Below are 26,353 nucleotides of genomic sequence, written 5' to 3'. Positions count from 1 at the left end.
TCCATAACAAAAGCCTTTTAAAATGTTATTTAAATGATGTAATCTGGCTGTGTTATAATTGGTCAATTAGTGGCTGGAGCGGTTCTCTTTTCAAAACAACACTAAACAAACTAGCCAACCTTCAGACAGAATGGGGAATGATAGATAAAGACATTAAACAAAGGATGAGAGAAAAGAGAAGAGGGGGGGGGGAAGAGAAGAGAGACACAGTGTGTAGGAGAGAGAGAGAGAGAGAGAGAGGGAGCAAGCAGCATGATGTAAGGCTTGAGAAGATGCCAATTGTTTTGTGTCTCCTATTTGGGCCAGGCAGCCTTAATGTGAGCTAGCCCCAAGCGGAGCAAGCCAAAATCACACACAGGACATACACAGGATACACTCTCACACACACAAACACACACAGGACTTTAAAATGACAGCTTGATGGGATTCGGGAAGGGGCCTAGGAGGAAAGGAGAGGAGAGGGGGAAGGAGAAGAGAGGGGAGAGGGAAGGAGAGGAAAAGGAAGAAGGGGAGAGGGAAGTAGAGGAGGAAGCAGAAGAAGGGAGAGGGAAGGAGAGGAGAGAGGGAAGGAGAGGGGAGCGGGGAGGAGAGGAGGGAGGGAGAGAGCAGAGGGGGGATGAGAGGAAGGAGAGAGGAGAGGGAAGGAGAGGGGAGAGGGAAGGAGAGGGAGAGGAGATGGAAAGAGAGGAGAGGAGAGTGGAGAGGATAGAGAAGAGAGGAGAGGGAAGGAGAGGAGAGAGGGGAGATGAGAGAGAAGGAGAGGGGAGAGGAGAGGGAAGGAGACAGGAGTGGATGAGAGGGGGCTGTCTGCTTGTCTTTTTTTCGATGAATCATCTCAGTTTTGGGGGGAAGGGATTTGATTAAAAAGCAACCCAAACCAGCTATTATGTGGAGGAGCTGTCAGCGAAAGGGAGTATAGAGGCAGTTTGACGCTAATATGGAAACAGTTTAGGGAGCACCTCAGCATGCTTTGATGAAAGGCCTCGTGGCTTTGGCTACAGCAGAGTCATCGTGTTAATGTGGCTGCTGGATTCCTGGAGGGATAGTTAGAACAAAAATAAAATGATACATCTATAATTTGTCCTAAATCGCTCCCTTCACGAGTTCCTTTGTTAAGTAAATGAAGATGAATGTCCCTAAATGATTGTCAAATGATGCAGTCAGTTGAGTTCATGTTGCATTGTTTTTACACTTGACTTTCAGATGTCAGGTAGGTTAATGCATTTAAAAACAAGTAGAACTAACTTATAGATCCAATGTGAACAAACATTGGCATGAATACAGTATATCAAGCTCACAGAGTTTGAAGACACATTCAAAGCAACTGTCAGAAGTTAATCCAGACCATTGATCCTAAACGACGAAAGGATCCTAATGGAACATGCCACACTTTTCACTGAACAAATCTATGTCATGGATGTGTTGTGTGTAACCTATGGAGGCAGCGGGTACAGGGTACAGGGTACAGGGTACAGGGTAACAGGAGCACTGAGCAGATGTCTAGACCCCCAAGTCCACTGGCTGGGGAGGGGAGAGAGGGAAGGGAGGAATTGGGCTGGGGAAGGGTAGGAGGGTGCAGGTCCAGAGGAGAGGGAGACTGACCGTTTAGCTGACTCTGGCCGACTCTCACAGACACCAGACAGACAGGCCAATAGACAAAGACATGAATAAGACAGACAAATACACGAGACATGTAGACACTTAGCAACATACCGTACACATGAGCAAACAGACAGACAGACAGACAGACAGACAGAGACAGGATCATTACAAAGACCATTCATGTCATAATACCTCTAAAACATGTAGCTGGAAAAGCAACAAGTCCTAGTGATGCCTCAACTCCTCGGTGTGAAGAGAAAACGTCTGGATGCCACCTCCATTCTTTTCACAGCTTTTAATTAGGCATATGTCTTCTCATGAAATAACACATTCTGCCTCAGAGTCTGTTGGCAATTCTTACTTCCCACTTCGCAGAAGGAACATGCTGTCAGAAACACTATGAAACCGATAGACTTGTTAAAGCTGATTAAAAGCTGTAATTCTTCAGTTTAATTAGTGAAGCGAAAACGTGCTAATCATGAATTGGCATAATTCAGAGAAGATGAGCTAGCTAGGTCTATAGTGGAGAGATGAAACAGACGAAAACTCAATGCTCGATTTAATTCATGATCACTACCATATCAAATATTATCCAATCAGTAGTGTTGTCTTAGAATAATTCATATGGAAAAAAGAGGCCTAAGCGGCAGTATTTTGGACAGGACGTGAGACATCAACATGTATGCCTAGTCAGATTGAAGACCTGTGGAGCTGGTAGGCTACTGTGGCAGGAAAAAGGATGTGAAACCTTTGGAATTACCTGGATTTCTGCAGAAATTGGTCATCAAATGTTATCTGATCTTCATCTAAGTCACAACAATAGATAAACATAGTGTGCTTAAACTAATAACACACAAATTATTATATTTGTCTTGTCTATATTGAATACATCATTTAAACATTCACAGTGTAGGTTGGAAAAAGTATGTGAACCCCACGGCTAATGACTTCTCCAAAAGTTAGTTGGAGTCAGCAGTCAGCTGACCTGGAGTCCAATCACTTAGACGAGATTAGAGATGTTGGTTAGACCTGCCTTGCCCTGTAAAAAACATTCACAAAATTTGAGTTTGCTATTCACAAGAAGCATTGCCTGATGTGAACCATGGCTCAAACAAAAGAGATCTCAGAAGACCTAAGATTAAGAATTGTTGACTTGCATTAAGCTAGAAAGGGTTACAAAAGTATCTCTAAAAGCCTTGATGTTCATCAGTCCACAGTAAGACAAATTGTCTATAAATGGAGAAAGTTCAGCACTGTTGCTACTCTCCCTAGGAGTGGACGTCCTGCAAAGATGACTGCAAGAGCACAGCGCAGAATGCTCAATAAGGTTAAGAAGAATCCTAGTGTCAGCTAAAGACTGAAATCTCTGGAACATGTGAACATCTTTTCGATATGTAAAACACTAAACAAGAATGGTGTTCATGAGAGGACACCACGGAAGAAGATATTGCTGTCCAATGTCGTAGCTGAATCAGAATTAGTTAGGTAACATAGATAAATAAGATGTTTTATTTACTCTATACTTGTCATTAGAATGTCTTCTTTTGGACTATACTGTTGGCAGTTGCATTTTCCTTTCTCCTCTAGGGAAAAGTCACTTGGGGCCCAGAGAGGGGAGAGGTCAGGCTTGTCTTTTACATGTCTGGTAATATGTAGAATATCAGAAAGGGAGAAGTCAGGTTTGAACATTGTCTTCATAGGTGAATATATCTGTGAAACCATGTGAAGTGCTCCACTATGTCTGTACTCCAGTCATTCCCTCCTTTTCCCATTGGGGGGAGGAGTATGGCAGTGTCTGGAACCATTGTATTACCCCTCTGATGTTCCATGAATCTTGACCTAGTATATGACCTAGAGGCTCACTCCCCTCCGTGAGCTTGTCCAGGAGGGAAGGTATTTGAGATGGGGGTATCTAGAATTGACAATTGATATATGCCATTGGATGAGGTAACATTTTGGTACTAGGAAGTACCAAGAACGAGAAGTAGAATCTCGTCTAAGAGACCAAACTGAATGATAATTCATAGCTAATGCTATCTGGCTATGGGATACTCCTCTCTCAAGTAAAAGGCCCTTTGTGAAGTTCCTAAGATCTGTGGTTCGTCATGTGAGTTGAGAGGGGTGTATCTTGGCTATAAAAGATACTAAGTATTCTTTTGTAAGCACTCTCAGAGAATTCATTTATAGACACTGAATTGATCTGAGAGTCAAAGGGCTATGGTGAAGCTCATATAATTAAAGATGGAGTTTAAAATATAACTCTGACTTGTGTGTGGTTTGTAAACTCTCCTCATTTAGTAATACAGGAAATTACCACGACACCAACAAAAAACATTGCTGCACGTCTGAAGTTTGCAAAAGTGCACATGGATGTTCCACAGCGCTACTGGCATAATATTCTGTGGACAGATGAAACTACAGTTGAGTTGTTTGGAAAGAACACAGAACACTTTGTGTGATGAAAAAAGGTACAGCACACCAACATCAAAACCTCATCCCAACTGTAAAGTATGGTCGAGTGAGCATCATGGTTTGGGGCTGCTTTGCTGCCTCAGGGCCTGGACAGCTTGCTATCATCGATGGAAAAATGAATTCCCAAGTTTATCAAGACATTTTGCAAGAGAATATGAGGAATATCTGTCCGCCAAATGAAGCTCAACAGAAGTTGGGTGATGCAACAGGACAACGACCCAAAACACAGAAGTAAATCAACAACAGAATGGCTTCAACAGAAGAAAATACGCCTTTCTGGAGTGGCCCAGTCAGAGTCCTGACCTCAACCCGATTGAGATGCTGTGGCATGACCTCAAGAGAGCGCTTCACACCAGACATCCCAAGAATATTGCTGAACTGAAACAGTTTTGTAAAGAGGAATGGTCCAAAATTCCTCCTGACAGTTGTGCAGGTCTGATCCACAACTACAGAAAACGTTGAGGTTATTGCTGCCAAAGGAGGGTCAACCAGTTATTAAATCCAAGGGTTCACATACTTTTTCCAACATGCACTGTGAATGTTTACATGGTGTGTTCAATAAAGACATGAAAACATATAATTGTTTGTGTGTTATTAGTTTAAGCAGACTGTGTTTGTCTATTGTTGTGACCTAGATCAGATCCAGGTATTTCCAAAGGGTTCACATACTTTTTCTTGCCATTGTATATGACATCTCTCTTGATTTTACAAGATTTAAAAAATTTTTTTTAGCTGTAACCTTGAGAGGAAGCACTGCAGCAAAGTTCTCCCTCAAATGTTCTCCTCGGCCCAATATGTGGCGCTTTAGTGATAATATAACATCATCAGGAATGAGAACATTGTAATGATGTCAGTGGGATAGCTCTGCCAAAGAAATGTCTAACCAACAGAGAGAGGTTCCATTTAGGTCCGGTCCCTAGTCACTCGACTAATTACTTAAGTACCAGCATCTGTGCCTAACAAAACATTCAACTTTCAGAGAGAGACAGACGAAGGTGTTTAACTAAGTGGGTTTTTCAAACAGGGTTTTTGTCACAAAACTACATCTTGCAAATATTTATCTTGAAACACACTGAAATGCATGACACCGATTTACAACTAAAGCCCAAATTGGATCCTCAAATTGGAGCTCAGGTGCATCCTGTTTCCATTGATCATCATAGAGATGTTTCCACAATTTGATTGCAATCCACCGGTGGTAAATTCAATTCATTTGACATGATTTGGAAAGGCACACACCTGTCTATATAAGGTCTCACATTTGAGAGTTCACGTCAGAGCAAAAACCAAGCCATAAGGTCGAAGGAATTGTCCGTAGAGCTCCGAGACAGTATTGTGTCAAGGCACAAGTCTGGGGAAGGGTACCAAAAAATGTCCACCGCAAAATGTTTGCTGCCTTGAAGGTACCCAAGAACACAGTGGGCTCCATCATTCTTAAATGGAAGAAGTTTGGAACCATCATCGCCAAACTGAGAAATCGGGAGGTGACGAAGAACCTAATGGTCACTCTGACAGAGCTCCAGAGTTCCTCTGTGGAGATGGGAGAACCATCCAGAAGGACAACCATCTCTGTAGCAATCCACCAATCAGGCATTTATGGTCGAGAGTCCAGACGGAAGTCACTCCTCAGTAAAAGGCACATAACAGCCCGCTTGAAGTTTGCCAAAAGACACTTAAAGGACTCTCAGACCATGAGAAACAAGATTCTCTGGTCTGATGAAACCAAGATTAAACTCTTTGGCCTGAATGCCAAGCGTCACGTCTGGAGGAAACCAGGCAGGGACTGAGAGACTAGTCAGGATCGAGGGAAAGATGAACTGAGCTAAGTACAGAGAGATCCTTGATAAAAATGTGTTCCAGAGCGCTCCGGACTTCAGACTGGGGCGAAGGTTCACCTTCCTACAGGACAACAACCCTATGCACACAGCCAAGACAACGCAGGAGTGCCTTCGGGACAAGTGTCTGAGCCCGGACTTGAACCTGATGGAAGATCTCTGGAGAGACCTGAAAATAGCTGTGCAGCGACGCTCTGGTTCTGAATACTTACATAAATGTGATATTTCAGTTTTACATTTTTTATAAATTAGCAAACATTTTTAAAAACCTGTTTTTGCTTTGTCATTATGGGGTATTGTGTATAGATTGATGAGGGGGGAAAAAACAATTCAATCAATTTTAGAATAAGGCTGTAACGTAACAAAATGTGGAAAAAGTCAAGGGGTCTGTATACTTTCCGAATGCACTGTACAGTATAATATTCTACAAATTAATTTTAGGCAACAACAAAAGCTGTAGCAAACATTGTCGTGGAAATATTTGGTCAATCATATTTCACAAATACCGGAGCATGTGAGTTCAAATAGACTTTTTATTACTTCATCATAAAAGCCGAGCTGGTTCATGAATACAACTCCTTCCAGTCTTGGCACACACGTGTTATACATTTGTCTTTCTTACGTCATACTCATACTAACTCCTCTTAATGGCTCATCACCTCTGGCATTTAGCCACCGTTATCATATTGCCTCGATATTAGGACATGGAACATGTAGTCACAGAAATAGTATAATGCATGTAGGACCATAGCAACAGACCTTGGCACTCTACAGGAATAACCAATACATGTCATCTTGCTAACTCTTCTGAAAGGGACACCCCTGTTCTGGAAAAGACCCAGCAGGTGTAACCATAGTTGGCCATAACAGTTACAAGAATAACCGACAGGTGCATATCTAATGGTGTCCAATGACCTAGAGCACATACAGAGTACTAGTTTTGCAGACAACTTCTGAAATAAATAATTGCCAGATATGTACTGGAAAATTCACAATAACATACACAACATTGTTTCCCATTCTTTAACAACAGACTCATTAACACAAACACACAATAGGCTACAGCTCGCTTCACAGCTGTGGGGAACTCAACGTATTGTAGTACTGTGTGTGGAGGGCTCTGTACGCAGCATTGTACCTTCACTGTTGCGTTTTGCTCGAAGAAAAAGCCTCATGAAATCAGTCTCCTGTAATTAGCAGAGGGCTAAATGAAGGTACCAGCCTCAGTTAGGAGCAGGGCCCTTAGATACACCACAATAATACAGTATATACAAATAGCAGATACATTGGGAAATAGACTCAACATGTTCAGTGGGTGTATGTGTGTGTGTGCATGTGTGTGTGGATCAAGAGTAAAGAGTAAACTAAATACTACAGTAATTAGGAACACGGCCCAGTATGAGTAGTTCAGCTATTTCTATACCCACAATCCCCAGCGACTGGCCCCATTTCTGTCTCAGATTACCCAGACTGGGGTGCACCTCCCTGTTGGGGTTCCAGAGACTGTTAATAGACTCAGATTAGTGTATTGCTACTCAGACTCAGATTAGTGTATTGCTACTCAGACTCAGATTAGTGTATTGCTACTCAGACTCAGATTAGTGCATTGCTACTCAGACTCAGATTAGTGTATTGCTACTCAGAGTCAGATTAGTGTATTGCTACTCAAAGTCAGATTAGTGTATTGCTACTCAGACTCAGATTAGTGCATTGCTACTCAGACTCAGATTAGTGTATTGCTACTCAGACTCAGATTAGTGTATTGCTACTCAGACTCAGATTAGTGTATTGCTACTCAGAGTCAGATTAGTGTATTGCTACTCAAAGTCAGATTAGTGTATTGCTACTCAGACTCAGATTAGTGTATTGCTACTCAGACTCAGATTAGTGCATTGCTACTCAGACTCAGATTAGTGTATTGCTACTCAGAGTCAGATTAGTGTATTGCTACTCAAAGTCAGATTAGTGTATTGCTACTCAGACTCAGATTAGTGCATTGCTACTCAGACTCAGATTAGTGTATTGCTACTCAGACTCAGATTAGTGTATTGCTACTCAGAGTCAGATTAGTGTATTGCTACTCAGACTCACACTCAGATTAGTGTATTGCTACTCAAACTCAGATTAGTGCATTGCTACTCAGACTCAGATTAGTGTATTGCTACTCAGACTCAGATTAGTGCATTGCTACTCAGACTCAGATTAGTGTATTGCTACTCAGAGTCAGATTAGTGTATTGCTACTCAAAGTCAGATTAGTGTATTGCTACTCAGACTCAGATTAGTGCATTGCTACTCAGACTCAGATTAGTGTATTGCTACTCAGACTCAGATTAGTGTATTGCTACTCAGACTCAGATTAGTGCATTGCTACTCAGACTCAGATTAGTGCATTGCTACTCAGACTCAGATTAGTGTATTGCTACTCAGACTCAGATTAGTGCATTGCTACTCAGACTCAGATGGGTGTTTTGCTACTCAGACTCAGATGGGTGTTTTGCTACTCAGACTCAGATTAGTGCATTGCTACTCAGACTCAGATGGGTGTTTTGCTACTCAGACTCAGATGGGTGTTTTGCTACTCAGACTCAGATTAGTGCATTGCTACTCAGACTCAGATTAGTGTATTGCTACTCAGAGTCAGATTAGTGTATTGCTACTCAGACTCAGATTAGTGCATTGCTACTCAGACTCAGATTAGTGTATTGCTACTCAGAGTCAGATTAGTGTATTGCTACTCAGACTCAGATTAGTGTATTGCTACTCAAAGTCAGATTAGTGTATTGCTACTCAGACTCAGATTAGTGCATTGCTACTCAGACTCAGATGGGTGTTTTGCTACTCAGACTCAGATGGGTGTTTTGCTACTCAGACTCAGATTAGTGCATTGCTACTCAGACTCAGATGGGTGTTTTGCTACTCAGACTCAGATGGGTGTTTTGCTACTCAGACTCAGATTAGTGCATTGCTACTCAGACTCAGATGGGTGTTTTGCTACTCAGACTCAGATTAGTGCATTGCTACTCAGACTCAGATTAGTGTATTGCTACTCAGACTCAGATTAGTGCATTGCTACTCAGAGTCAGATTAGTGTATTGCTACTCAGACTCAGATTAGTGCATTGCTACTCAGACTCAGATTAGTGTATTGCTACTCAAAGTCAGATTAGTGTATTGCTACTCAGACTCAGATTAGTGCATTGCTACTCAGACTCAGATTAGTGCATTGCTACTCAGACTCAGATTAGTGCATTGCTACTCAGACTCAGATTAGTGTATTGCTACTCAGACTCAGATTAGTGTATTGCTACTCAGACTCAGATTAGTGCATTGCTACTCAGACTCAGATTAGTGCATTGCTACTCAGACTCAGATGGGTGTTTTGCTACTCAGACTCAGAGAAATGCAGGTTTGGAGTGACGATAGGGATGCTATTCACTTCGGGTTTCAATTAAGCCCTATAATTATATAATTAAAAAACAAACATTAAAGGGTGGCCAATTTATAGCCGCCCAAATGCGTTGAGCACTCGGAAAAATAATGGTTTGGGCTTCAGTATTTGCTTAGTGCTTAGCTTTGGCATAGCTACCTTAATGTAACCCTGATCCTAACTCCAGGTACGGTAGATCAAAAACACCACCGGGGTCGTATTCATTAGAAACCCTCATTGTCTGTCATGTTTCAATGAATGCCCTAATGAATACGACCCTGTCAAAAGACTGTAATCAATTCAATGTTGATTCACCTACCTTGCCTCCATCGTTCATGGCCCAGCCACAGCTCTTGACCCCCAGGGCAGCGTGTGTCACTGAGGCGTCCAGACAGGTGATTGGGAGGCCGTAGACGGTATGGAGCACCCGGGGCTCCAGGTCCTCAGGGGCCAGCAGGTACACTGTCTCCCCAGCAGAGAGGGCCACCAGGGGGCCACTGTCCACTCCTCTCCCCCCAGCCCCTGGCACTAGGACCATAGACTCCTCCTGTGACCAGAGCCTCTGTTATGAAAGTTAGAACTTTATTCAGCCTGCTGATTAGACTTCTCACTCCATGTGACAGTAAAGTACCTCACATATGAAAAGTCCAGTTGCACTGCTACTGAACTAATATGGTACATAATGGATTGACTGTGACAGATAGAGGAATTAAAATATGAGAAATCACAACAGCAGACTGGATCAATGTAGACACCCTATCATTGCATCAGGGGATTCTATCATAATCCTCTTTAAAATGATCAAGCTGAGAGAGAGTGAGAGAGAGAGAGAGAGAGAGAGAGAGAGAGACAGACAGACAGAGAGAGAGAAAGAGACAGACCGAGAGAAAGAAAGAGTGAGAGAGTGAGAGAGAGACAATGTAATCATATGTTTCCCATGCCAATAAAGCCCTTTGAATTGAAATTGAATTGAGAGAGAGACTCACAGGTTTGGGAAGCGTGGCCTGGCAGAGGGTCCTCCAGTAGCCCGTCATCAGGCTGGTCCAGCCGGACGTCTAGCCCAGCAGCAGTACCTAAGGTGGGGCTCTCCAGGCTCAGAGCCAGGGTGTGGACCCTCCCAGGGATCTGGAACCCTGATCTGTGCTGCAAATCATGTGTGAAACACAAACAAACTCTGGCTGAAACTAATCCGGGACTTGCATGAGTAGCAGGTCCAAGATCCAAGACCAGAGTACAAGATGCAGCAGCACGAGTCACGTGGAACCTTTTGCCCAGCTAGCTCGCTAATGTGGAATGTGTGTCTTGCTAATCGCACCCTGAAACTGTTATTTTCAAGTCTTGTGAAAGCAAAACGTTTTCTGTACAATTCCCAGAAAAGGCTAGCCAGTGGAATAGCCATTAAGTTGACTGGAGAGTTGAGGACTCCCACTCACCATAGCCATAGGAAGCCACACCAGACGTGACTGATGTGAGGTCTGGGGCTGAGGTCTGCAGTCAAGGGGGCTGGACCGCAGGAAGGGGGCCTCAGGAAGGAGGCTGCAGAGTCCTAGTGGAGGGTGTCCCACAGTCTCACATCCCCTGACGTGTACCTGGGGGGACGGAAAACAACGTTACACAACACGAGGGATTATATTAACATTAAAGAGATTCGCGACATAGTGAATAGAAGCCTAAAACAGTCACTTTTTACGAAGCATTGATGTATACTGCTCAAGAGGACCAGGCAGGTATCAGTTATGGCCTACAGTAGCTCTAAGCAGATATAGCTAGCTCATCCTAGCTTTAGACAGTCCTCTCTGTGCACATGCATAGAAACACCAAATGCTTCCCAAGTTTCCCATTTGCAGCTTAGTCAATTGGAGACATGCAGAGTGAGTGAGGTGGCAGCTGAGTTCCTCACAGTCGGCATGAGAAGAGCCATGAGACAAGCTACCCCAGGTCCACCCCAGCACCAGCTGCCCTGGGCTGCCTCAGATGGACACAGCTCCTTTACGGTGCTGGAACCTGGATGTGGGTCAGGACTGGTGCTGGGTTGGGCTGTTGGAGAGAACTGCAGACAGAGATAACCACAGAGAGTAGCACCAAAGGGCTGCCAGATAAACCCGTTCAGCTAGTTTGCTCCCAATGACACTGTGGCACAAACAAGATGGTAAGATAGCTAGCTTCAACTCCCCAATGTACATGCTACAATCACTTATACCACTTCAGCTAGCTACTGCACCACCCACTTCACTGAGCATCGGCCTCCCAGCATGAGGAAATGGGACAGACAGACAGACAGACAGACAGACAGACAGACAGAGGGAGGGAGGGAGAAAGGAGGCTAAAACACTCCATCTGATATCTCAGGGTTTGTCAGGAAGGTAACAACACTCAACATAATTAGTGCATCGTCCTTCAGCCAAGAATCAACAGGAGAAATTCATGCCTTTCCCTCTTCCAAGCCATGAAAAGTTTTATGTATCAATTTTAGGCAAGATCAGAGCACAACCTGCAGTTCTGCTTCCTCAGTGCATCTACAAGATACTGTATGAAAGTGAGAGAAATATTTGATCAGTTTACCTCGAAAAACCATCGGGGGAAAAAAAGTCAGCTAAAACTCAGCCCTGGTTATACAAGGATCTCATAGTGATGCATAGTATCTTAGAAAATGCAGTGACCCAAATCGAAAAAAGTCAAATGTTATTTGTCCACATACGCCGAATACTAGTGTAGACTTTACCGTGAAATACAACTAGTGTAGACTTTACCGTGGAATACAACTAGTGTAGACTTTACCGTGAAATACAACTAGTGTAGACTTTACCGTGGAATACAACTAGTGTAGACTTTACCGTGGAATACAACTAGTGTAGACTTTACCGTGGAATACAACTAGTGTAGACTTTACCGTGGAATACAACTAGTGTAGACTTTACCGTGGAATACAACTAGTGTAGACTTTACCGTGGAATACAACTAGTGTAGACTTTACCGTGAAATACAACTAGTGTAGACTTTAACGTGAAATACAACTAGTGTAGATTTTACCGTGAAATGCTTGCTTACGAGCCCTTCCCAAAGATGCAGTTTCAAAATAATAAAATAGTAACACAAGGAATAAAATAAAGAAGAACGGAGCTATGTACAGGAAGTACCAGTACCAGATCAATGTGGAGCTATATACAGGAAGTATCAGTACCAGATCAATGTGGAGCTATATACAGGAAGTACCAGTACCAGATCAATGTGGAGCTATATACAGGAAGTATCAGTACCAGATCAATGTGGAGCTATATACAGGAAGTACCAGTACCAGATCAATGTGGAGCTATATACAGGAAGTATCAGTACCAGATCAATGTGGAGCTATGTACAGGAAGTACCAGTACCAGATCAATGTGGAGCTATGTACAGGGAGTACCAGTACCAGATCAATGTGGAGCTATATACAGGGAGTATCAGTACCAGATCAATGTGGAGCTATATACAGGAAGTACCAGTACCAGATCAATGTGGAGCTATATACAGGAAGTATCAGTACCAGATCAATGTGGAGCTATGTACAGGGAGTACCAGTACCAGATCAATGTGGAGCTATATACAGGGAGTACCAGTACCAGATCAATGTGGAGCTATATACAGGAAGTACCAGTACCAGATCAATGTGGAGCTATATACAGGAAGTATCAGTACCAGATCAATGTGGAGCTATATACAGGAAGTACCAGTACCAGATCAATGTGGAGCTATATACAGGAAGTATCAGTACCAGATCAATGTGGAGCTATATACAGGAAGTACCAGTAGCAGATCAATGTGGAGCTATGTACAGGAAGTACCAGTACCAGATCAATGTGGAGCTATGTACAGGAAGTACCAGTACCAGATCAATGTGGAGCTATATACAGGAAGTATCAGTACCAGATCAATGTGGAGCTATATACAGGAAGTACCAGTACCAGATCAATGTGGAGCTATATACAGGAAGTATCAGTACCAGATCAATGTGGAGCTATATACAGGAAGTACCAGTACCAGATCAATGTGGAGCTATATACAGGAAGTATCAGTACCAGATCAATGTGGAGCTATATACAGGAAGTACCAGTACCAGATCAATGTAGAGCTATGTACAGGGAGTACCAGTACCAGATCAATGTGGAGCTATATACAGGAAGTATCAGTACCAGATCAATGTGGAGCTATATACAGGAAGTATCAGTACCAGATCAATGTGGAGCTATATACAGGAAGTATCAGTACCAGATCAATGTGGAGCTATGTACAGGAAGTATCAGTACCAGATCAATGTGGAGCTATGTACAGGAAGTATCAGTACCAGATCAATGTGGAGCTATATACAGGAAGTATCAGTACCAGATCAATGTGGAGCTATATACAGGAAGTACCAGTACCAGATCAATGTGGAGCTATATACAGGAAGTAGCAGTACCAGATCAATGTGGAGCTATGTACAGGAAGTATCAGTACCAGATCAATGTGGAGCTATATACAGGAAGTATCAGTACCAGATCAATGTGGAGCTATATACAGGAAGTACCAGTACCAGATCAATGTGGAGCTATATACAGGAAGTATCAGTACCAGATCAATGTGGAGCTATGTACAGGAAGTATCAGTACCAGATCAATGTGGAGCTATGTACAGGAAGTATCAGTACCAGATCAATGTGGAGCTATATACAGGAAGTATCAGTACCAGATCAATGTGGAGCTATATACAGGAAGTACCAGTACCAGATCAATGTGGAGCTATATACAGGAAGTACCAGTACCAGATCAATGTGGAGCTATATACAGGAAGTATCAGTACCAGATCAATGTGGAGCTATATACAGGAAGTACCAGTACCAGATCAATGTGGAGCTATATACAGGAAGTACCAGTACCAGATCAATGTGGAGCTATGTACAGGGAGTACCAGTACCAGATCAATGTGGAGCTATATACAGGAAGTACCAGTACCAGATCAATGTGGAGCTATGTACAGGGAGTACCAATACCAGATCAATGTGGAGCTATATACAGGAAGTATCAGTACCAGATCAATGTGGAGCTATATACAGGAAGTATCAGTACCAGATCAATGTGGAGCTATATACAGGAAGTATCAGTACCAGATCAATGTGGAGTTATGTACAGGAAGTATCAGTACCAGATCAATGTGGAGCTATGTACAGGAAGTATCAGTACCAGATCAATGTGGAGCTATATACAGGAAGTATCAGTACCAGATCAATGTGGAGCTATATACAGGAAGTATCAGTACCAGATCAATGTGGAGCTATATACAGGAAGTATCAGTACCAGATCAATGTGGAGTTATATACAGGAAGTATCAGTACCAGATCAATGTGGAGCTATATACAGGGAGTACCAGTACCAGATCAATGTGGAGCTTTATACAGGAAGTATCAGTACCAGATCAATGTGGAGCTATATACAGGGAGTACCAGTACCAGATCAATGTGGAGCTATATACAGGAAGTATCAGTACCAGATCAATGTGGAGCTATATACAGGAAGTATCAGTACCAGATCAATGTGGAGCTATATACAGGAAGTATCAGTACCAGATCAATGTGGAGCTATATACAGGAAGTACCAGTACCAGATCAATGTGGAGCTATATACAGGAAGTATCAGTACCAGATCAATGTGGAGCTATGTACAGGGAGTACCAGTACCAGATCAATGTGGAGCTATATACAGGGAGTACCAGTACCAGATCAATGTGGAGCTATATACAGGAAGTACCAGTACCAGATCAATGTGGAGCTATATACAGGAAGTATCAGTACCAGATCAATGTGGAGCTATATACAGGAAGTACCAGTACCAGATCAATGTGGAGCTATATACAGGAAGTATCAGTACCAGATCAATGTGGAGCTATATACAGGAAGTATCAGTACCAGATCAATGTGGAGCTATATACAGGAAGTATCAGTACCAGATCAATGTGGAGTTATATACAGGAAGTATCAGTACCAGATCAATGTGGAGCTATATACAGGGAGTACCAGTACCAGATCAATGTGGAGCTTTATACAGGAAGTATCAGTACCAGATCAATGTGGAGCTATATACAGGAAGTATCAGTACCAGATCAATGTGGAGCTATATACAGGAAGTACCAGTACCAGATCAATGTGGAGCTATGTACAGGGAGTACCAGTACCAGATCAATGTGGAGCTATATACAGGGAGTATCAGTACCAGATCAATGTGGAGCTATATACAGGAAGTACCAGTACCAGATCAATGTGGAGCTATATACAGGAAGTATCAGTACCAGATCAATGTGGAGCTATGTACAGGGAGTACCAGTACCAGATCAATGTGGAGCTATATACAGGGAGTACCAGTACCAGATCAATGTGGAGCTATATACAGGAAGTACCAGTACCAGATCAATGTGGAGCTATATACAGGAAGTATCAGTACCAGATCAATGTGGAGCTATATACAGGAAGTACCAGTACCAGATCAATGTGGAGCTATATACAGGAAGTATCAGTACCAGATCAATGTGGAGCTATATACAGGAAGTACCAGTAGCAGATCAATGTGGAGCTATGTACAGGAAGTACCAGTACCAGATCAATGTGGAGCTATGTACAGGAAGTACCAGTACCAGATCAATGTGGAGCTATATACAGGAAGTATCAGTACCAGATCAATGTGGAGCTATATACAGGAAGTACCAGTACCAGATCAATGTGGAGCTATATACAGGAAGTATCAGTACCAGATCAATGTGGAGCTATATACAGGAAGTACCAGTACCAGATCAATGTGGAGCTATATACAGGAAGTATCAGTACCAGATCAATGTGGAGCTATATACAGGAAGTACCAGTACCAGATCAATGTGGAGCTATATACAGGAAGTATCAGTACCAGATCAATGTGGAGCTATATACAGGAAGTACCAGTACCAGATCAATGTAGAGCTATGTACAGGGAGTACCAGTACCAGATCAATGTGGAGCTATATACAGGAAGTATCAGTACCAGATCAATGTGGAGCTATATACAGGAAGTACCAGTACCAGATCAATGTGGAGCTATATACAGGAAGTAGCAGTACCAGATCAATGTGGAGCTATGTACAGGAAGTATCAGTACCAGATCAATGTGGAGCTTTATACAGGAAGTATCAGTACCAGATCAATGTGGAGCTATATACAGGAAGTACCAGTACCAGATCAATGTGGAGCTATATACAGGAAGTATCAGTACCAGATCAATGTGGAGCTATGTACAGGAAGTATCAGTACCAGATCAATGTGGAGCTATGTACAGGAAGTATCAGTACCAGATCAATGTGGAGCTATATACAGGAAGTATCAGTACCAGATCAATGTGGAGCTATATACAGGAAGTACCAGTACCAGATCAATGTGGAGCTATATACAGGAAGTACCAGTACCAGATCAATGTGGAGCTATATACAGGAAGTATCAGTACCAGATCAATGTGGAGCTATATACAGGAAGTACCAGTACCAGATCAATGTGGAGCTATATACAGGAAGTACCAGTACCAGATCAATGTGGAGCTATGTACAGGGAGTACCAGTACCAGATCAATGTGGAGCTATATACAGGAAGTACCAGTACCAGATCAATGTGGAGCTATGTACAGGGAGTACCAATACCAGATCAATGTGGAGCTATATACAGGAAGTATCAGTACCAGATCAATGTGGAGCTATATACAGGAAGTACCAGTACCAGATCAATGTGGAGCTATATACAGGAAGTATCAGTACCAGATCAATGTGGAGTTATGTACAGGAAGTATCAGTACCAGATCAATGTGGAGCTATGTACAGGAAGTACCAGTACCAGATCAATGTGGAGCTATATACAGGAAGTATCAGTACCAGATCAATGTGGAGCTATATACAGGAAGTATCAGTACCAGATCAATGTGGAGCTATATACAGGAAGTATCAGTACCAGATCAATGTGGAGTTATATACAGGAAGTATCAGTACCAGATCAATGTGGAGCTATATACAGGGAGTACCAGTACCAGATCAATGTGGAGCTTTATACAGGAAGTATCAGTACCAGATCAATGTGGAGCTATATACAGGGAGTACCAGTACCAGATCAATGTGGAGCTATATACAGGAAGTATCAGTACCAGATCAATGTGGAGCTATATACAGGAAGTATCAGTACCAGATCAATGTGGAGCTATATACAGGAAGTATCAGTACCAGATCAATGTGGAGCTATATACAGGAAGTACCAGTACCAGATCAATGTGGAGCTATATACAGGAAGTATCAGTACCAGATCAATGTGGAGCTATGTACAGGGAGTACCAGTACCAGATCAATGTGGAGCTATATACAGGGAGTACCAGTACCAGATCAATGTGGAGCTATATACAGGAAGTACCAGTACCAGATCAATGTGGAGCTATATACAGGAAGTATCAGTACCAGATCAATGTGGAGCTATATACAGGAAGTACCAGTACCAGATCAATGTGGAGCTATATACAGGAAGTATCAGTACCAGATCAATGTGGAGCTATATACAGGAAGTATCAGTACCAGATCAATGTGGAGCTATATACAGGAAGTATCAGTACCAGATCAATGTGGAGTTATATACAGGAAGTATCAGTACCAGATCAATGTGGAGCTATATACAGGGAGTACCAGTACCAGATCAATGTGGAGCTTTATACAGGAAGTATCAGTACCAGATCAATGTGGAGCTATATACAGGAAGTATCAGTACCAGATCAATGTGGAGCTATATACAGGAAGTACCAGTACCAGATCAATGTGGAGCTATGTACAGGGAGTACCAGTACCAGATCAATGTGGAGCTATATACAGGGAGTATCAGTACCAGATCAATGTGGAGCTATATACAGGAAGTACCAGTACCAGATCAATGTGGAGCTATATACAGGAAGTATCAGTACCAGATCAATGTGGAGCTATGTACAGGGAGTACCAGTACCAGATCAATGTGGAGCTATATACAGGGAGTACCAGTACCAGATCAATGTGGAGCTATATACAGGAAGTACCAGTACCAGATCAATGTGGAGCTATATACAGGAAGTATCAGTACCAGATCAATGTGGAGCTATATACAGGAAGTACCAGTACCAGATCAATGTGGAGCTATATACAGGAAGTATCAGTACCAGATCAATGTGGAGCTATATACAGGAAGTACCAGTAGCAGATCAATGTGGAGCTATGTACAGGAAGTACCAGTACCAGATCAATGTGGAGCTATGTACAGGAAGTACCAGTACCAGATCAATGTGGAGCTATATACAGGAAGTATCAGTACCAGATCAATGTGGAGCTATATACAGGAAGTACCAGTACCAGATCAATGTGGAGCTATATACAGGAAGTATCAGTACCAGATCAATGTGGAGCTATATACAGGAAGTACCAGTACCAGATCAATGTGGAGCTATATACAGGAAGTATCAGTACCAGATCAATGTGGAGCTATATACAGGAAGTACCAGTACCAGATCAATGTGGAGCTATATACAGGAAGTATCAGTACCAGATCAATGTGGAGCTATATACAGGAAGTACCAGTACCAGATCAATGTAGAGCTATGTACAGGGAGTACCAGTACCAGATCAATGTGGAGCTATATACAGGAAGTATCAGTACCAGATCAATGTGGAGCTATATACAGGAAGTATCAGTACCAGATCAATGTGGAGCTATATACAGGAAGTATCAGTACCAGATCAATGTGGAGCTATGTACAGGAAGTATCAGTACCAGATCAATGTGGAGCTATGTACAGGAAGTATCAGTACCAGATCAATGTGGAGCTATATACAGGAAGTATCAGTACCAGATCAATGTGGAGCTATATACAGGAAGTACCAGTACCAGATCAATGTGGAGCTATATACAGGAAGTAGCAGTACCAGATCAATGTGGAGCTATGTACAGGAAGTATCAGTACCAGATCAATGTGGAGCTATATACAGGAAGTATCAGTACCAGATCAATGTGGAGCTATATACAGGAAGTACCAGTACCAGATCAATGTGGAGCTATATACAGGAAGTATCAGTACCAGATCAATGTGGAGCTATGTACAGGAAGTATCAGTACCAGATCAATGTGGAGCTATGTACAGGAAGTATCAGTACCAGATCAATGTGGAGCTATATACAGGAAGTATCAGTACCAGATCAATGTGGAGCTATATACAGGAAGTACCAGTACCAGATCAATGTGGAGCTATATACAGGAAGTACCAGTACCAGATCAATGTGGAGCTATATACAGGAAGTATCAGTACCAGATCAATGTGGAGCTATATACAGGAAGTACCAGTACCAGATCAATGTGGAGCTATATACAGGAAGTACCAGTACCAGATCAATGTGGAGCTATGTACAGGGAGTACCAGTACCAGATCAATGTGGAGCTATATACAGGAAGTACCAGTACCAGATCAATGTGGAGCTATGTACAGGGAGTACCAATACCAGATCAATGTGGAGCTATATACAGGAAGTATCAGTACCAGATCAATGTGGAGCTATATACAGGAAGTATCAGTACCAGATCAATGTGGAGCTATATACAGGAAGTATCAGTACCAGATCAATGTGGAGTTATGTACAGGAAGTATCAGTACCAGATCAATGTGGAGCTATGTACAGGAAGTATCAGTACCAGATCAATGTGGAGCTATATACAGGAAGTATCAGTACCAGATCAATGTGGAGCTATATACAGGAAGTATCAGTACCAGATCAATGTGGAGCTATATACAGGAAGTATCAGTACCAGATCAATGTGGAGTTATATACAGGAAGTATCAGTACCAGATCAATGTGGAGCTATATACAGGGAGTACCAGTACCAGATCAATGTGGAGCTTTATACAGGAAGTATCAGTACCAGATCAATGTGGAGCTATATACAGGGAGTACCAGTACCAGATCAATGTGGAGCTATATACAGGAAGTATCAGTACCAGATCAATGTGGAGCTATATACAGGAAGTATCAGTACCAGATCAATGTGGAGCTATATACAGGAAGTATCAGTACCAGATCAATGTGGAGCTATATACAGGAAGTACCAGTACCAGATCAATGTGGAGCTATATACAGGAAGTATCAGTACCAGATCAATGTGGAGCTATGTACAGGGAGTACCAGTACCAGATCAATGTGGAGCTATATACAGGGAGTACCAGTACCAGATCAATGTGGAGCTATATACAGGAAGTACCAGTACCAGATCAATGTGGAGCTATATACAGGAAGTATCAGTACCAGATCAATGTGGAGCTATATACAGGAAGTACCAGTACCAGATCAATGTGGAGCTATATACAGGAAGTATCAGTACCAGATCAATGTGGAGCTATATACAGGAAGTATCAGTACCAGATCAATGTGGAGCTATATACAGGAAGTATCAGTACCAGATCAATGTGGAGTTATATACAGGAAGTATCAGTACCAGATCAATGTGGAGCTATATACAGGGAGTACCAGTACCAGATCAATGTGGAGCTTTATACAGGAAGTATCAGTACCAGATCAATGTGGAGCTATATACAGGAAGTACCAGTACCAGATCAATGTGGAGCTATATACAGGAAGTATCAGTACCAGATCAATGTGGAGCTATATACAGGAAGTATCAGTACCAGATCAATGTGGAGCTATATACAGGAAGTATCAGTACCAGATCAATGTGGAGCTATATACAGGAAGTACCAGTACCAGATCAATGTGGAGCTATATACAGGAAGTATCAGTACCAGATCAATGTGGAGCTATGTACAGGGAGTACCAGTACCAGATCAATGTGGAGCTATATACAGGAAGTACCAGTACCAGATCAATGTGGAGCTATATACAGGAAGTATCAGTACCAGATCAATGTGGAGCTATATACAGGAAGTACCAGTACCAGATCAATGTGGAGCTATTTACAGGAAGTATCAGTACTAGATCAATGTGGAGCTATATACAGGAAGTACCAGTACCAGATCAATGTGGAGCTATGTACAGGAAGTACCAGTACCAGATCAATGTGGAGCTATGTACAGGAAGTACCAGTACCAGATCAATGTGGAGCTATATACAGGAAGTATCAGTACCAGATCAATGTGGAGCTATATACAGGAAGTATCAGTACCAGATCAATGTGGAGCTATATACAGGAAGTAACAGTACCAGATCAATGTGGAGCTATATACAGGAAGTACCAGTACCAGATCAATGTGGAGCTATATACAGGAAGTATCAGTACCAGATCAATGTGGAACTATATACAGGAAGTACCAGTACCAGATCAATGTGGAGCTATATACAGGAAGTATCAGTACCAGATCAATGTGGAGCTATATACAGGAAGTACCAGTACCAGATCAATGTAGAGCTATGTACAGGGAGTACCAGTACCAGATCAATGTGGAGCTATATACAGGAAGTATCAGTACCAGATCAATGTGGAGCTATATACAGGAAGTATCAGTACCAGATCAATGTGGAGCTATATACAGGAAGTATCAGTACCAGATCAATGTGGAGCTATGTACAGGAAGTATCAGTACCAGATCAATGTGGAGCTATGTACAGGAAGTATCAGTACCAGATCAATGTGGAGCTATATACAGGAAGTATCAGTACCATATCAATGTGGAGCTATATACAGGAAGTACCAGTACCAGATCAATGTGGAGCTATATACAGGAAGTACCAGTACCAGATCAATGTGGAGCTATATACAGGAAGTACCAGTACCAGATCAATGTGGAGCTATATACAGGAAGTATCAGTACCAGATCAATGTGGAGCTATATACAGGAAGTACCAGTACCAGATCAATGTGGAGCTATATACAGGAAGTACCAGTACCAGATCAATGTGGAGCTATGTACAGGGAGTACCAGTACCAGATCAATGTGGAGCTATATACAGGAAGTATCAGTACCAGATCAATGTGGAGCTATATACAGGAAGTACCAGTACCAGATCAATGTGGAGCTATGTACAGGGAGTACCAGTACCAGATCAATGTGGAGCTATATACAGGAAGTATCAGTACCAGATCAATGTGGAGCTATATACAGGAAGTATCAGTACCAGATCAATGTGGAGCTATATACAGGAAGTATCAGTACCAGATCAATGTGGAGTTATGTACAGGAAGTATCAGTACCAGATCAATGTGGAGCTATATACAGGAAGTATCAGTACCAGATCAATGTGGAGCTATATACAGGAAGTATCAGTACCAGATCAATGTGGAGCTATATACAGGAAGTATCAGTACCAGATCAATGTGGAGCTATATACAGGAAGTATCAGTACCAGATCAATGTGGAGTTATATACAGGAAGTATCAGTACCAGATCAATGTGGAGCTATATACAGGGAGTACCAGTACCAGATCAATGTGGAGCTTTATACAGGAAGTATCAGTACCAGATCAATGTGGAGCTATATACAGGGAGTACCAGTACCAGATCAATGTGGAGCTATATACAGGAAGTATCAGTACCAGATCAATGTGGAGCTATATACAGGAAGTATCAGTACCAGATCAATGTGGAGCTATATACAGGGAGTACCAGTACCAGATCAATGTGGAGCTATATACAGGGAGTACCAGTACCAGATCAATGTGGAGCTATATACAGGGAGTACCAGTACCAGATCAATGTGGAGCTATATACAGGGAGTACCAGATCAATGTGGAGCTATATACAGGGAGTACCAGATCAATGTGGAGCTATATACAGGGAGTACCAGATCAATGTTGAGCTATATACAGGGAGTACCAGTACCAGATCAATGTGGAACTATATACAGGGAGTACCAGTACCAGATCAATGTGGAGCTATATACAGGAAGTATCAGTAGCAGATCAATGTGGAGCTATATATAGGGAGTACCAGTACCAGATCAATGTGGAGCTATATACAGGGAGTACCAGTACCAGATCAATGTGGAGCTATATACAGGGAGTACCAGATCAATGTGGAGCTATATACAGGGAGTACCAGTACCAGATCAATGTGGAGCTTTATACAGGAAGTATCAGTACCAGATCAATGTGGAGCTATATACAGGGAGTACCAGTACCAGATCAATGTGGAGCTATATACAGGAAGTATCAGTACCAGATCAATGTGGAGCTATATACAGGAAGTATCAGTACCAGATCAATGTGGAGCTATATACAGGGAGTACCAGTACCAGATCAATGTGGAGCTATATACAGGGAGTACCAGTACCAGATCAATGTGGAGCTATATACAGGGAGTACCAGTACCAGATCAATGTGGAGCTATATACAGGAAGTATCAGTAGCAGATCAATGTGGAGCTATATATAGGGAGTACCAGTACCAGATCAATGTGGAGCTATATACAGGGAGTACCAGTACCAGATCAATGTGGAGCTATATACAGGGAGTACCAGATCAATGTGGAGCTATATACAGGGAGTACCAGATCAATGTGGAGCTATATACAGGGAGTACCAGATCAATGTGGAGCTATATACAGGGAGTACCAGTACCAGATCAATGTGGAACTATATACAGGGAGTACCAGTACCAGATCAATGTGGAGCTATATACAGGAAGTATCAGTAGCAGATCAATGTGGAGCTATATATAGGGAGTACCAGTACCAGATCAATGTGGAGCTATATACAGGGAGTACCAGTACCAGATCAATGTGGAGCTATATACAGGGAGTACCAGATCAATGTGGAGCTATATACAGGGAGTACCAGATCAATGTGGAGCTATATACAGGGAGTACCAGTACCAGATCAATGTGGAGCTATATACAGGGAGTACCAGTACCAGATCAATGTGGAGCTATATACAGGGAGTACCAGATCAATGTGGAGCTATATACAGGGAGTACCAGATCAATGTGGAGCTATATACAGGGAGTACCAGATCAATGTGGAGCTATATACAGGGAGTACCAGTACCAGATCAATGTGGAACTATATACAGGGAGTACCAGTACCAGATCAATGTGGAGCTATATACAGGAAGTATCAGTAGCAGATCAATGTGGAGCTATATATAGGGAGTACCAGTACCAGATCAATGTGGAGCTATATACAGGGAGTACCAGTACCAGATCAATGTGGAGCTATATACAGGGAGTACCAGATCAATGTGGAGCTATATACAGGGAGTACCAGATCAATGTGGAGCTATATACAGGGAGTACCAGTACCAGATCAATGTGGAACTATATACAGGGAGTACCAGTACCAGATCAATGTGGAGCTATATACAGCGAGTACCAGTACCAGATCAATGTGGAGCTATATACAGGGAGTACCAGTACCAGATCAATGTGGAGCTATATACAGGGAGTACCAGTACCAGATCAATGTGAAGCTATATACAGGGAGTACCAGTACCAGATCAATGTGCATGTGTATGAGGTATTTGAGGTAGACATGTACATTAAGGCAGGGTAAAGTAACTAGGCATCAGGATATATAATAATAAGAGTAAAATAAACAACAGGGGCGTAGCAGCAAATTATGTTTAACAAGGCGCAATTGTTAATTGAAATTCATTCCAGGTGACTACCTCATGAAGCTGGTTGAGAGAATACCAAGAGTATGCAAGCAAAGCTGTCATCATGGCAAAGGGTGGCCACTTTGAAGAATCTCAAATATAAAATATATTTGTTTAACACTTTTTGGTTACTACATGATTCCATATGTGTTATTTCATAGTTTTGATGTCTTCACTATTATTCTACAATGTAGAAAATAGTAAAAATAAAGAAAAACCCTTGAATGAGTAGGTGTGTCCAAACTTTTGACTGGTACTGTATGTGACTGTGTGTGGGTTTGGGTTTTGGGTGGGAGTGTCAATGTAGTGTGTGTGGGTGATTGTATATATGGTGTGTATATAGTTCACTGAGTGTGCGTAGATAGAGTCAGTGCAGATAGTTTGGGTACCATTAATTGACTATTTAGCAGGCTTATGACTTTGGGGTAGAAGCTGTCTCTGAGCCTGTTGGTCCAAGAGCCGATGCTCCGGTACCGTTTGCCGGACGGTAGCAGAGTGAACAGTCTATGGCTTGGGTGGCTGGAGTCTTTGGCAATTCTTCGAGCCTTCCTCTGGCACCACCTGATATAGAGGTGCTGGATGGCACGGAACTCGGCCCCAGCGATGTGCTAGGCTGTCCGCATCACCCTCTGTAGCACTTTGTGGTCAAGGGTGGTGCATTTACCATACCAAGCAGTGATGCAGCCAGTAAAGATGCTCTCGATGGTGTAGCTGTAAAACTTGTTGAGGATCCAAGAGCCTATGCTAAATATTTTCAGCCTCCTGAGGGAGAAGAAATGATATTCTGGGAGAATACAATTTGCTGCAGCAGGCAGCCCTCTGTATGTAGGGAATAGAGTGCCTTTTGGGACCCAGCCAGAGTTCACCAGCGCCAGAGGAGAATTTAATCAGACCACCACCTGTGGGCCCCAGCCTCCTGAAACAACATTTAACAGTCTCATTTGAGCAGCTCAAGTCACACTATCATCCTACTGTACACCAGGCCCAGTCGAATTTAAGTAGCTTACTTCATGTGAGAATCCGTAGCTGTAAGGGACATAACATAGAGGCTGAAGTCTGTTGTGTTTTCACAACAGGTTGAATTAAAAGAACATGAAAAAAAAGGAGTTAAAAGACAAGTGGTGGTCTCTTTTAGTACAGAGTCAAAACAGCAGCTCAATGTCTATTGAGTCAAAACAGCAGCTCAATGTCTATTGAGTCAAAACAGCAGCTCAATGTCTATTGAGTCAAAACAGCAGCTCAATGTCTATTGAGTCAAAACAGCAGCTCAATGTCTATTGAGTCAAAACAGCAGCTCAATGTCTATTGAGTCAAAACAGCAGCTCAATGTCTATTGAGTCAAAACAGCAGCTCAATGTCTATTGAGTCAAAACAGCAGCTCAATGTCTATTGAGTCAAAACAGCAG

The 26,353-nt window shown here is 42.4% G+C and overlaps 1 pseudogene; it reads right to left on the bottom strand.

The window, feature by feature from the left end:
• The window catches only part of LOC139546011 (F-box/WD repeat-containing protein 8-like), a 38,551-nt pseudogene that overhangs the window by 10,747 nt on the left and 1,451 nt on the right, over nucleotides 1–26,353 (bottom strand).

The sequence above is a fragment of the Salvelinus alpinus genome, chromosome 19 (assembly GCF_045679555.1).
Source record: "Salvelinus alpinus chromosome 19, SLU_Salpinus.1, whole genome shotgun sequence".
NCBI classification, from domain to species: domain Eukaryota; kingdom Metazoa; phylum Chordata; class Actinopteri; order Salmoniformes; family Salmonidae; genus Salvelinus; species Salvelinus alpinus.
This window is presented reverse-complemented; position numbering and strand designations above follow the sequence as displayed.